The sequence below is a fragment of the Ischnura elegans genome, chromosome 6 (assembly GCF_921293095.1).
Source record: "Ischnura elegans chromosome 6, ioIscEleg1.1, whole genome shotgun sequence".
Classification (NCBI taxonomy): domain Eukaryota; kingdom Metazoa; phylum Arthropoda; class Insecta; order Odonata; family Coenagrionidae; genus Ischnura; species Ischnura elegans.
This window is the reverse complement of record NC_060251.1, coordinates 99899334-99913104: the sequence shown is the minus strand read 5'-3', so window position 1 is coordinate 99913104 and position 13771 is coordinate 99899334. Positions and strand designations below refer to the sequence as shown.

Here is a 13771-nt window from a genome sequence, read left to right as displayed (position 1 = left end):
TGATTTTCTGAAAATCATTGCAAGGAGTTACCGCAGTAGCCTTTATGTTTAAAGCCCAGATCTCAATAAAATTTCTCTTATCTTTACAATCGCCTTAGTCTTAACCTTTTGTCTCGAGTCTATAATCTTCGCTATAGTCGAATAGACATTGTTATATTCGTATTATGTCACTTGATTTGAAGAAATGAAATCATTGAATACCAATCTAAAACTAGGGCATTATAAAGTTAAGGAGGTGAAGAGTCTTTGTTTCTTTGGTAGCTAAGGGAAAACGATGGAGATAGCAAGAATAATATAGTCAGTTGAAAAGCCCGAACGGAGAGGGCGTTGCTCAGAGAGAGGATTCTTCTTAGAGGTTAAGATATAACCTTTGAAGTCTGGAAGCAGATTATTCGGACGCATATTTGCTTTTTTATGGTACTGAGGCATGTACTATGACAGCAGCGGAAAAATCAAGATTGGAAACTTTGTGTACGTGGTGGTGTAAAACAATGAAGCGGATCAAATCGATAGATCGTGTGAGCAATGCGGTAGTTCCGAGAATAATTGGAGAAAATATTTATTTTTTATTTTATTTATTAGTTTTGGCCTAAACTCCAGGAACTTTTGAGCAGTTATAAATAGGGGTCAAGCAGGAAAAAAATTAACAAAGTACAACACAAACATCCACACCCTGGATGGGGATCACCTGCCCAGGCGGGATTCGAACCCACGACCTACGGTTTGCTCGGAGAGGACTTTAACCCATCGCCACCGAGGCCGGCAAAAAGTCCTTTGCAAACCCAGGGTGGACCGTGGAACTAGTTGATCGGTCTCATTTAGAGAAAAGGGTCCAATTAAAATAATCATGGTAGGATAGGTGGAAGGTAAGAGCGGTAGAGGTAGGCTACGGTTAAGAGACATAGACCAGGTGATGGAGGGTGTAAGCATAAGGATTATTTAGGAGTTAATTTATTAGCCTGTTGGAGAATTGAGTGGAGATCTGCGCAAAACTAATCTTGGAATTTATGAATTTTGATGATGTTCCTGATTTCAGTCATGATTTCGTTTCTTCCCAGTCGCTTTTACTAAATTAAAATATAAAATACCTCAGATACCCATAATATAGATAAATGCGCATATATGTATTTTTTACGACATTAAGAAGACCAGAAGTTAAACTAGAAAACTAGAATTTATCCATGCTGCACCATCTCCAGTTGCTCAAAAACGCCAAGTTCTTGGCCTATGAGTTAAAAGTGGAGGTAATACTGAACCAACCCCATGGGTACTGTGTGAGCCCTTCGAAAATTGTTTTGCAAAATTACCAAAGACCAGAAGAAATATGGTAACTCTGCCAATGAAATGGTATTTCAATAATGATGAGACAAAATCACAGGCTGATTCTTTCATCTTAAGCGAGAAGTTCAAGTGGCAACCATTTGACGTGAACATTTGAGATGTATGTTTTTTATTCTAATAGAGCTGCTGCTTTGATTTTTTTCTATTACAATATATTACGGGCAAATGATCATCCATGGAGGAAATTACGAAGTGATTGCTTTGGTAGTTTTGTATATGAATTCAAAAATTTGATAGTCACAAAACTTTCCCCGATGCACTTAACAATCATTATTTCAGAGCTTCAGTTGTTTAAAAGGAAACACTCGCGTTTTCCTCTCATGGGGTATGATTCACACTGGTTGGAGTTTTTCCTATCAGATGTCGCTGCAAGAGGTTGAATTCGCTTGTAAGGATTCATTCCGACGACTAATTACTAGAGATTATCTTGTCTTCGCAATGGTATTTTTCAAGTTCTCCGATTATTGGTCGCGTTGCTAACTAATCGGTATCAACATTCATCATGGCAACCAATCGGAATTATTTCAATCAGTGTAAAGCGATGCCCCGAAGTTTTCTTAACTCTAAATCTTATCTAAAGGAAATTCTTAAGAATGATCGACATGAGTCAATAATTATGAAAAAATTACGTGAAATACAACTCAGGACCCAATCATTTCCATGTAAGTGAGAGAAAGGACATCTCGCCTGCACGGGATTAAATTTTATTCATGGAGGAGAACGTAGTGTGCGGGTTGCCTAATCTTGCAAATTTGTTTTATTTCCCATGCATCGGGAAATAATAAATCCAACTGTAAAATTCGTCTGCATTATAATAGCTTTAAATCCTTCATTGGGCTTTACTTAAGTGTCTTCTATTATTATATCTTGGTTTCCGTTAGAGTTTACTTCCGAAATCCTCATGATTTTTTCTAAAAAAAAATAAACTGGGGCTCTGGCAGCAGGTATTTTTTATTATTCCATTTTAAGCATTTTTTAAATGTGATATCCTGATGTAAATCTATTACTTTCAGTACCTGAAAGAATAAGAGAGGCAGTTTCCCCTGGGCTAGGTTTAGGTTCCTCTTGAGGGGATGTATGGCAGGCAATCGCCGCGGAGGGAAAAATATTCGATCATGGATGAACCCCCCTAAGCCCCACCTCGCTACATGCTGACTTCCTCCTGACTATGAAAGCAAGCCAATCCGACAGCAGGAAAATGAATAGGAATGATAAGGGCGACGGAGAGGAAGAAAGGAAGGGATAGGTTGAGATTGGAAGTGTATTTTGCATCGTGAGCGGAGGAGAGGAAACAGCTGAATAAAGACACAGATGAGGCAAAGGATATGGATACCTGGATTCATGGGGGGGAAAGAGAAATATATGGTGAAGATACTAATGCAGGAAAAGGTGTTGGATATGGGAAAGAAATGTGTTTTTGAAACGGGTGGATGGAGATAGTCCAGGTGCTGGGATAAAGAGAGGAATTCCACGGGAGATTCGGTTCATATGATAGTAATGAAAATGCTTTGTGCAGAATTTTTATGCGTTTTGCTCAGTACCTGGTAGATGTGATAAACGCATATCACCTCTTTTTTCCACAAAATTCCAGAGATATAATATTTAAATGCAATAGCTCTTTTTTAAATTAAGTTTATTTATTTATGTATTTTAATTTATCTCAATTACCCCCGAAAACTGTTCAATTTGGCCTTTACATCGGGAGTTTAAACGATTAAAAACATAGGATCACACACACCCATGTCCTAAAAGAGGAGAACTATGCAGGTGGGACTCGAACCCGCGACGCTCGGCGTGATATGCGAGGAATTATCCCCGACGCCACCGAGGCCGGCAGTTTAGGTTTTTAAGTTTTCCTGGGTATCACAAAATTACTTATACCACTTATTTTTTACAGAGCGCGACCCGGATTTCAATGAATAATTTGCGCCTAATGATGATGATAAAATGTGTGAATGTGTGATGTCCAGGAAAACTTATAATGGAATACGACAAAGTAAATCAAGAGTTAGTGAATTTTAGTTTAGGTTTTTTTTAATTAAACTGTCCTCCCATCTTACAGTTCTAAGGCTCTATGCTATTTAATTTATATCTTTCACATTTACACATTTAGATTCACAATCTGAATGAGCATGATATTTAATATTGAGACCGACAAACAGAAATTAACGATAAATTGTCCATGCGAAGCACTGAACCTTAGATTTCCGCATCCATACATCAATAGCGGCGTTCATAAAATAATTAAAGAGGAAGTCGGTGATATTAGCGCAAATATTGGGGTGGTCTTTGGTAAATCTTGCACTAACGGAAAAAATAAACGTAAAAATTAGCAACATACAGTGTCGTATTCATTTTTTTCAGGCGCTTGGCAACCGCATTTTGTCATTCCTAGCCGAGAATCGTGGATGTAGATTCTTCGTTATGAATTCGTGAATGAGACATCCGGATGAAAAATAACATGGATATAATATGGCATTATTAAATATTAATGTAACATTGATAACCACGGTGCGGAAACGTGGACGCTTAGGAAGGAGGACGAGAGAAGACTGGAGGTGTTCGAGATGTAGGTGTGGAGAAAAATGGAGAAGGTTAGGTTGACGGATAAGAGGAGGAAGGACGAAGTGCGGAGGAGTGGCAGTGGAGTGACATGGTGGGTGAGGAGAGGCAGTCTTAGATGAGATACCAAGGAGACAGAAAGTATGAATGGAATACTTAGCTTCGAGGGGATGTTGGATACGGTGTTATAGGATAGAATGTTAGGTAAACGAGGGAGAGGAAGGATTTTTAAATAGAACGAAAGGGAGTAGGCCTTACAGTGAATCGGAGAGAGAATTGCTTTAAGGAGGGCAAGGCTCCAAGAATGCTTTTTAAGAATTCCATAGAAACCTACCTTAATCGTTAGAATACTTTAATAAAAAATATTTGGAATTGAGGTGTGAGCTCCAGGAAAGAAATGTGTTCAACTCAATTCTAATACCTAATTAGTGGCAGTTTGATGCTGTAGTTCTGCAGAGAAATGATAGATGGCGTCAAGTCCACGTTAATGTTATCAATGAACGCCCCGAAGCTGTGGAACTTATTTCCGAGTTAATCCAAATATATCTGTATTGCAGATTTCTTTCATTAGCTGGCCTTTAATCTGGAGTTGTAGAGTCAAAATCGGAATCATAAAATGAATGAATGAAACTTTACCTCGAAAATATGGCTGTAATGGGAAATGATTAAATGATATCATTTGTAATTCATGAAATGGAATACCTAAAATAATGTGTGCTAAGTACTGGATCATAGTTTAACATGATTAAAAACTCATAAAAGGATATAAAAAATAAGAACACCATTTTCTTTTCCACACCTCGGAAATTGAAATCTACCTTCCGGCCATTTAAAAAGTCAAAGAATGGGTAAAATTGCATTATGAAAAGCTATTTAATGCGAAAACGTCTTTCAATCTATAAATATATACAATGAAGTGCACGAATCAAATATTTTTCCCGTGATGAGATGGAGACGACGACCGTTTCGCCGTTCTCAAAGTTTTTCGCGTGCTCTTCTTCTTCACTCTTTTGACTGTAGAAGCTCAACGTTTACGTTTAAACAATGCTTAATGATTCATTGTTGCATTCGAATAAACAATGAGTAAAACGATATATTTAATAATATAATTTAATTGTTTATTTAATAATATAAATGTTTATTACTTCAACAAATAAAAGTACAGAATATAATTAATTACATAAAACTTTAGGCAGCCATTAAGGACAACCTGTTTTTTGGCTACCATCATTTACATAGGGTCATGCTGGCATATAAACATTTGAATTGAAGCAAGCACAACATTTGAATTGAAGCAAGTACGTATACATATTACATGGTATTATATCATAGAAAAAAATCCTCCACACTTTGCATTCTAAACAACCAAGACAGAATATTTTTCATAATTACGTTATTATTTTTTGCTTTCAGACATGATACGGGTAATAAGTTGTACACTTTTGGCCCTATAAACAAGAAACCACGTTTATGCAGCGTAAGGTTGGTCCTTGTTATGTAATACGTGATCTTCGTAGGGTGAATATGACGCGACCCTTTGGAGCTTCGGCAGGATTTTATAGAAATGCTCAAATTTCAGCGTTCTGCCTTTTTGGCGCCGATAGTTGTATTGCCTGGGAACGAAAAACAAACTAATAAATTTTCTGAGATGAATAAATACGAATTCATTGCAACTTGTCTTTAAAGGTATGAGTATGCATGTCGTATCTTAGTGTGTAGAGCACTTGGCCACTGATCGAATGGTCCCGAGTTCAAACCCCAGCCAAAGCCACCGTACATCCCAAAACAAAATCCTCAGAGTGTGAGGTAACTCAGGTGATATGGTCCCATTACTCTGAAAGAGTGAAATTCACGGACCTGTGGCCAAGGTCAGATTGAGCTGTACCCTAACCTATCTAAGCCAACCTTAGTGTGGTATCACTGAAAGAATCAGTTATGGATTTCTTATGGTGTGTATAACGTTCGCTACAACTTATTGACACGTACGAATTTGGACCACAATCCGAAAATAAACTCACTCAGTGATCAAACCCGGAGCTGATTTGCAAAAAAACAATAGCTAACGAAATGCAATGTTGGAGTTTTGAGGAATGCGGGTGTAAACTAATAGCGGGATATTCCAAGGGAGGACAAAAAGGTGATACTATACGATAATGTAGGGTAGTGTAAGGAATTTGATTCCTCCTCACATATTCAAACCATTGGAAAATAACACATTGAAAACATCATTTTCTCGTTTTGCCAGTTCTTGGGGCAAGCCGTTCGTTATTTACTGTACTCCTTATGTTTTTTCTCGGCTCCTGAGCTATAATACATTCTTTTATTATTATATTTTGAAGTCACATTTATTCTGGCCATGTATATTTCCTCACGGAAATCGATTTTTTCACGGATTCTTCCTCTCGTCATCATAGTTTTTTTCTATTTCTTATGTTATTTATTTTATTCTGCTTTTTATTATTTCACAACAAATAAAAATTCATTGCTTTGCAATATTTTACTGTATATTTTGAATAGATGAGAGTTTTATGGTGTATATGTATATGGACGTCCGGCTGCATACCATTGAAGAAGTAAAAATACAGATTCACTGCGACCGTGGACTCAAAAGAAACGCGCATTTATTTTCAGCTCGATATCCGGAGGAACACTGATGGAATAGAAGTAGGTCATGATATTTAAAGGGGTATCTTCCTGCCTTGGAGGACTGATGACGCAACTAACTTCGACCCGGAGTAGGATTGCGTTCGTGAAGCCCAAGGCTAAACAAATTACTATTTTATTCCCTTTCTACTTCTTTATTTTTGGCTTTTATCTTTCCACCATCTTGGCGATTTTTAGTCCACCGAGAGTTCTGCTTTTAGAGAAAAAAGTAAAAAACTATTAACTTTACTTCAGTTGATTCAGTACTTGCCAAATTCATTTTCGTTTATTCCTCTGCACTTCTTATCTTGGTGTAGTGGCTAGATTGCAGGCTTCCCACCAAATTGGTCCGGGTTAAAATCCCAGTGGTGGTAGAGATTTTTTCAGGTCCCTGGTTAAGTCCCTTGTAGAGGAAACTTCCAGTGTAAAACTACGTCCACCGAGTGGGACGTTAAGCCGTGGTCCCCTGGCGCCTTTTGTTATGAGTTGGCTAATGCCGACGCAGGGTTTTTCTCCTCACCCTTTGCCCTTCCCTCATGGCGCAAATTACTTAAGCTGTCGGTCGCCTCCTCTAAAAACCATACCTACTTATCATTGTCATTTCTCATGCTACAATTCTCTAAATATCATGGTGACTTAGTGGATAGAACGTCGGGTATTAGGCTCAGTCCCCGGATGAAACTTTATGACTACACAAAATGATGTCCCTCGAGTGGCCCAAACAAAGATTCTGGCTACCCATACTTGAATATGTGATATCTCAGGCCGGTGGTTTAGTCTGAGGTGAGCTCTAGCGCCTCTCATTGATTAAAAATTATCAGAAGTAGATTCATATACTTCAGTAAAAGTTTTCTTTTACACTCTCTTCGCTTTTTTCTCCGTAGCCAAGAAAGAGTCTTCTTGCACGCTATGATGATCCTCTTGATTCGCTGAGCTGAAAGAAAAACATATGCAGTTGTGTGGTATCCAGTGACAAGTGTTAATTAGAGACGCTGAGGACCTCTTCTGCAAGGATAGAGTAGCTTTCGGTTTTGTGCATTTGCTGTGCGCATGACATCGGATTCAGTAAGATGCGATAATAAACTCATAATTATTTGAACTAGAATAAATATTGCCATGCTGGCAATATTAACTCATTAAAGTAACTAAATTTAATAGTTTGGAATAATTATGCATGCACTAAGGTTTGAATTTGCAAGACTGGTGATTAAATATCAAGTATTCGAGACTAGGGGGAAAGTTTTTTTTTCACGGACTATCTGACTGAGACATTGTTAAATATTTTAGTAGCATTTCCGTGCACGCAAAGGTAAACCTTCGTCTAAGTTGTCACTACTTCCTAGATTTGTAACTGTCTTCCTGCAATTTCATGGTTTCTGTCAAATTAATTGAATTTAAATCGCTTTCGAGGATTTAATTGGAGGTCTTCAATGGTTTCACTTGGATTTAAGTCTTTTATTTACCTTTTATAGTCTCCGTCTCTTTACCTACTGATGGGCATCAGCCATCTCCTTTTCAGAATTCATTGAGGAAATTGATATTTTTTAATGCATGGTTTAAATATTTCATAATTTCGTGATTCACCTTCAAGATTGCTCTTCCATAGGGGCATAGGCTTCCTCCAAGGAATGTCAGATATCCGAAATGATGAGGCTCTATGTCATTGAGGATGCCATAGCGTCGTGCCCCAATCAGGGAGTTGGTAATTTCGGACCTGCCCTGTGAAGTTTAATCTAATACGTGAACGCCGCCGCGTCGTCAAAGGGAGCGGAACAAAAAAGTAGCTTAAGGCAAGGAGCAAAGCATAATGTTCGTGCCCAAAGTTGATGTCACAAGGGGCTAGAGATTGCTTGGTGAATGTCGTCACAAAAGTAAAGTTTCGTGGAAAATCGTAACATTAATAATGTGAATTGAATGAATTCCTCCCAGCTTTCAGGATCTAAGTCTGTAACATAAAGTTCATGTTTATCATATAAATGAGTTTTCTTGCTGAATTAGGTCACCTTATTTACATAATTGATGGCCAGTAAATAAGACACTAATCCATAGCGTAGTAAAGGTATTTTAGCCTGAAAATCCTGTTAGATGCTATGGTTATATTTTGAATAAAATTTCAAATTTGCGTTTCTGAATTTTTTCTTATAGGCTATGAATAAATAGACGCTCGTACTAACTTATAAAAAAAATGTTTTTCGTTAGCATGCCTCACGAATAGTCTTCAAAGAAAGAGATAAAATTGAAATGTCAGGTTCATGTGGCGTTATCGAACTTGAAATGGAAACGAATTGCGACGGAGATTATTTTAATGTGGACTCTATTAATTTACGGTATGAGGTGGTGTAAGGATTGGTCGTCTAGAAGTTAGCGTGTCCATTTGTATCCGTTACATACTATGCACTTATACAAACGCTTATTCCACTCATAGATACACTTCTCATACACGATATTTGGTATAGTCTTCAGCTCTGTCAGTGATTTCTTTGAACCCTTTCCAACCATGAGCTGTTTCAGAGAAACACTAAATTTCAAGACTTCTTATTATAAAAAATTGTAAAATTTTCTACTCATTCACCATTATTGTGAACGCTACATCTTTTGTCATTTAACTTTACAGCACTGAAGAACATACAGTTTAAATCTTTCCGAAATATAGCTGAAAATGCTTACATTTTTTATGTTACTTAGAAGCAACATTGAGTTACAAAGGGCTATTGTCATCACTGCTAATAAAACTACTGCCCTTTAATGTTCTCTTCATTTTAGGAAAAAGGAAAAAGTCACTCGGACCCATGTCTGACGGATATGCAGGCTGAGGCAGGGAGAGAAGGCAATTGGCTATGTTTGAATTAGAAAGATAAATAGTTCTTGGATAATGGAGAAAGTGATGAAAGAAATGGAGGAGAGGAGGAACTTAGAGAATGCGGAAATACAGCAAGCATGCGTTGGTAAATAAATAGTCGAATCGCGTGAGTAATCAAGAGGGTGAGGGCGTTTTGGTGGAAAATACAGTGTGAGGTGATGGAAAAGTTTCAGATGAAATAAAATGTAAGAGCGCTGTACGCTAAGGTAAAGTCACTATCGAGCGGATAAAGAAAGCAAATCATACAAAATTTCAAGGCTGAAGATAGAAGGATGCTAACTAATGAACCCGAGGTCCAGATGAAATGAAAGGAATATGCAGAGGATCTACACAGCAGCTGAAACAGGCATGAAGGATTGGATTCAGAGGAATTCGCTGCGCAGGAAGATGATCTGGGAACGGGGACCTTGGACGTGGAAATCGAAAGATTTACATGAAGGCTAGGACAGTGGTAGGTGTGGACAATGTACCATGTGATCTTTTCAAGAGTCTATGGATGTTAAGAGAAGTATTTTAGGAACTAGCACGTAGGATCAACGTGGAGATATGCTGAGACATTCCTTCAGAAAGGTTAAAGGTAAAGAGAAATCACTACGGCAGTCAAAAGAAAGGGAGCAAGATAAGGAAAGACTTACCGTGGACTAGAAAAGAATGGAGCGTAGCAATTTGCGGCAGGGAAATTTCAACGCTTAGGAAGGAGGAAGAGAAAAGACTGGAGGCCTTCGAAATGTGAGTATACAGAAAATTGAGTGGGTAAGGTGGATGGAGTGAAGGAGGAACAACGAAGTGCTGGACAAGGTGGGTTAGGAGAGGCAGCCTCTAGATGAGATAAGTACGAGTCAGAGGGTTTGAAATATATATATTCTTGATGTAGTAAAGAATGATTTCAGCTTTTCCGGCATATTGCATCGTGGATGGTTACTCGGGATTTCCACCGGATCATGTTCTCCATCTAAACCGACATTTCGATGAACAAATCGTCCATCGTTATTAGGGCATGATGACATTGGAGGATGATCTTGATGTAGTGCTAAAATTGAACCTTCGTCACAAAATTTCTGACTGCTTTCGCAACTCCCGCATTTTCTGTTTCCGACGGTCATCTCCGTATGGACTTCATTTAGTACCTACCTTAATTACGAAATTTGTCACTGCTCCGTGACTGCCACTTTTTCTTGGTCCTATGGCCAGTTTCTCCGGGTGTTTTCGCCATCGCGGCCTAGTTCTAAAGACTGATGAAGACAGGAGTAAGATGGTCACGGCTAAGTAGGCAAGTGGGTCGGATTTGACCCCTCCTTCGTTGCCCTTGAGACACTTGAGTAGTGAGCCTGCGAGTGAGCATCTTCATTCCTCTCCCCGCCTTCCCTCTTGCGTATTCGCGCGTTCCACTCGAGTCAGCTCCAGACCGAAGATGATAACCTGTTGACCCGGATAAGAAGCTCACACACACCCTCCCTCGCCAACACCCTGCTGAGCTCTCATGCCTATTGATCAAAACAATCTCCCTCTCCGCCCAATTGCTTTCCTACACCGTCCTGTCGTCAGCTTATCGGGCTAGCTCTCTCTGATGGATGACCTTCATGGTCTATGGAGATATATTACTGCTAGTCCCATTTATAGGTATGTTAAATTCTAGAAGAGATGCTCCTTCTATTTTTTTCTATAAAATATTCAACCATGGAGAAATTTATAAGTGATGGCTTCGGTAGTTTTAAATATTCTTGGAAAAATTTGTTTGTCTCGAACATTTGCCAAGGAAAATACGAACTTTTTTATTTCAGAACTTAGGTTGTTTAAGATGTTTAAAAAACGTTTTCATCCCTTGAGGTGTGTTTCTCACCGATTAAGCTTTCCCAACCAGATATCACTGCCAGCGTTTGTATCCGCTTTATTGGATTCATTCTGAATACTTATTACAAGTGATCAACTCTTCTTTACGATGAAAAAATTCAAGCTTCATGTATTTTGATCGCGTTGTTAACCATTCGGAACAACGCTCGTAATGGCAACTGATTGAACTGCTTGTTCCATAGAGGGGAAAATATATGGATCAGTTTCCCCATAGAATTGTCTACCATCCGACACGATACGACAATATTAATTACCAGACTGTATTTTCTATGCGCTGGGAGTCCCACACTCTCCAAATAGCCACTCACCTGCTTCTCGGGTTCGCGTCGATGTCTTTCTCTGGGCAACGTCGCCTTGTGACCCCTCTAAAGCGACGGCAGAATAACTAATGATCCAGGTTTTGGCAATTTTTTCATTGCATGATACTTAATTTCCAATCGTTTAAGAATAAATGTAACTAATAACTAAAAAACGTGTAACAGGCAACAAGCAAGTGTTCTTACTTTGATGTGTGAGTGTTTTCTCTTGAAGAAATGTGGTTATATTACTGACGTGTTTCATTGACTTTTTAGCCGAATTCATTAGCTCTTTGTCCTGAAGAAATTGGTCGAATACACCTGCTTCTCCTCCCCATTTCCTAACCGCCCCAATCCAGGCGCGCATCTAGGAATTAAGGCTGGGAGGAGTTTCAGGAGCAACTAATATTGGTGGGCATGGAATAGGGAGGTGTAGGTGCCTTCCCCAGAAAATTTTTCATTTTAAATGGTTCGAAATGGTGCGTTTTACGGCTTTCTGAGGGATTTTTTTTAAACATATTAAAAGTTTTAATGAATCCTTACACTATTTAATAAGCTAAATTATCAAATAAAGTAATATGGATTAAATTTTAAACTTTCTCTGAGTTTGGGGAGATTTTTATCCCCCAAAATCCCCCCTCGCTGCGCCACTGTCCCACGCTACCTCCAAAATAATTCTGTAAATTAGCTCGCTTCATGTGCTGTTTTGCCTTGAAAGGACCTAGTATATCGATAACTGGGTCGATAAATAATATTTATTGACCATGTAAATTTTTTGGCGGCGGTTTGCTACAAAGTTCCAAAATAAAAAACTTCATGTACTCTTAGGTTGTCTGTGAGAGATATGTATAGCCGTTGGAGTGTTTTGAGTCAGTTTTCGCTTGGATGAATGCATTGTATTCATACCATTCCTTGGAAAATCAGTCGCGAATTATCTTGTGCCATTACTCATATGATTCTATAATGAAGAAATATCCCAAATTCCCTTTATTGCATTACGTATTTGTAAAGTAACTCATTTTTTATTTGTATTCCTGTTTTTTTTGTCTTGCCGGGAAAATCTTGAACTTCTCGTTTAAATATCGACAAAAAAAAAAAGTTGAAAAGATGAAAACATAGTCTCACGCTAGTCATAATTCGCCACAGGCTGTATGAGCCGCAATATCGGACAGTTTACATTTGCATTAATTTCTCAGCATAAATTTGAGCGATTTTCGATAATTCAGAATTCTTTCCGGCTATTAGGCCTTGTGCCAGTGGCGTAGTCAGGGGGGAGACCTGCGTGGTCTGGACCCCCCCCCCCAACCCCGAAATATATAAATACAGTTTCTTTCCTTCGTAAAAGAGAGCAAAATATCAAAAAATCAAGAATGCAAAGGATATCTTTGACAAATGAAGTTTTTTCGATAGTGAAAAGTGTTAAAATAGTTTAAAACCTCTACTTAGAACCCTTTTTTTCAAAAACCCTCGTTTTGGAACCTCCCCGAACAAAATTCCTGGCTACCCCACTGCCCTGTGCGAATTAAAGTCGAGTTATAATTTTAAAATTTAGTTTGGTAATAACATGGCATTAGATAAAAAAACTAATCCAAAAAAACAATTTTTTATTGGAATTAAAAAGAATAAAAAAGCCATCTTCCTTGGCTCAAGGTCTCATGCTTAAATTTGACATGTAAATGACGTTGATGTTTTTCTGTTATCGAATACTTAGCCTTTTATCTGCGAAATTTAAACGTGAGACCTTGGGCCAAGACAGGATAGTTTATTTTCTTCTTTTTTCTGGATAAAAAGATGGTTTTTTAAATATTTATTTATTTATTGAAATATATTTTGCTAACATTTGACTTCCATGGGAACTCGACTGCGTTTATTTCAACTCCCATTTCACGACATCTTTAGAGATATTTCGGAATATTTTTGCCTTTCACCTTATTTACCTCATCCACCTTTTTAATGCAGCGAATTTTCCTTCTCTAAGCTTCATTATTAACCCATTATAATTGTTAAAAAAGTTATAAAATTCCTGAATCATAATCTTCCATTAAAATTATGTAGGCTTTGGATGTAGCGAATACTGAGTGAGGAAGGAGAGAGTTATAATCCATGAAATAGGGATGAATATTAGGTAATCGAGGTGGGGATTAGAAGATAATGGGATTTATGAGTGATAAATGAGAGTGAGTAGATCTCATAGTGAAATAAATGGTTTTTGATTGAT

The 13771-nt window shown here is 38.1% G+C and overlaps 1 long non-coding RNA gene across 1 annotated transcript; it reads right to left on the bottom strand.

Moving 5' to 3' along the window:
• Window positions 1-5316: 5316 nt before the first annotated feature.
• LOC124160492 lies at window positions 5317-10746 on the bottom strand. The gene is made up of 2 exons (XR_006865169.1): window positions 10538-10746; window positions 5317-5516 (listed from the first exon to the last, which is right to left on the bottom strand). It is a non-coding gene; the product is annotated as an uncharacterized LOC124160492 (long non-coding RNA).
• Between the last annotated feature and the right edge of the window lie 3025 nt (window positions 10747-13771).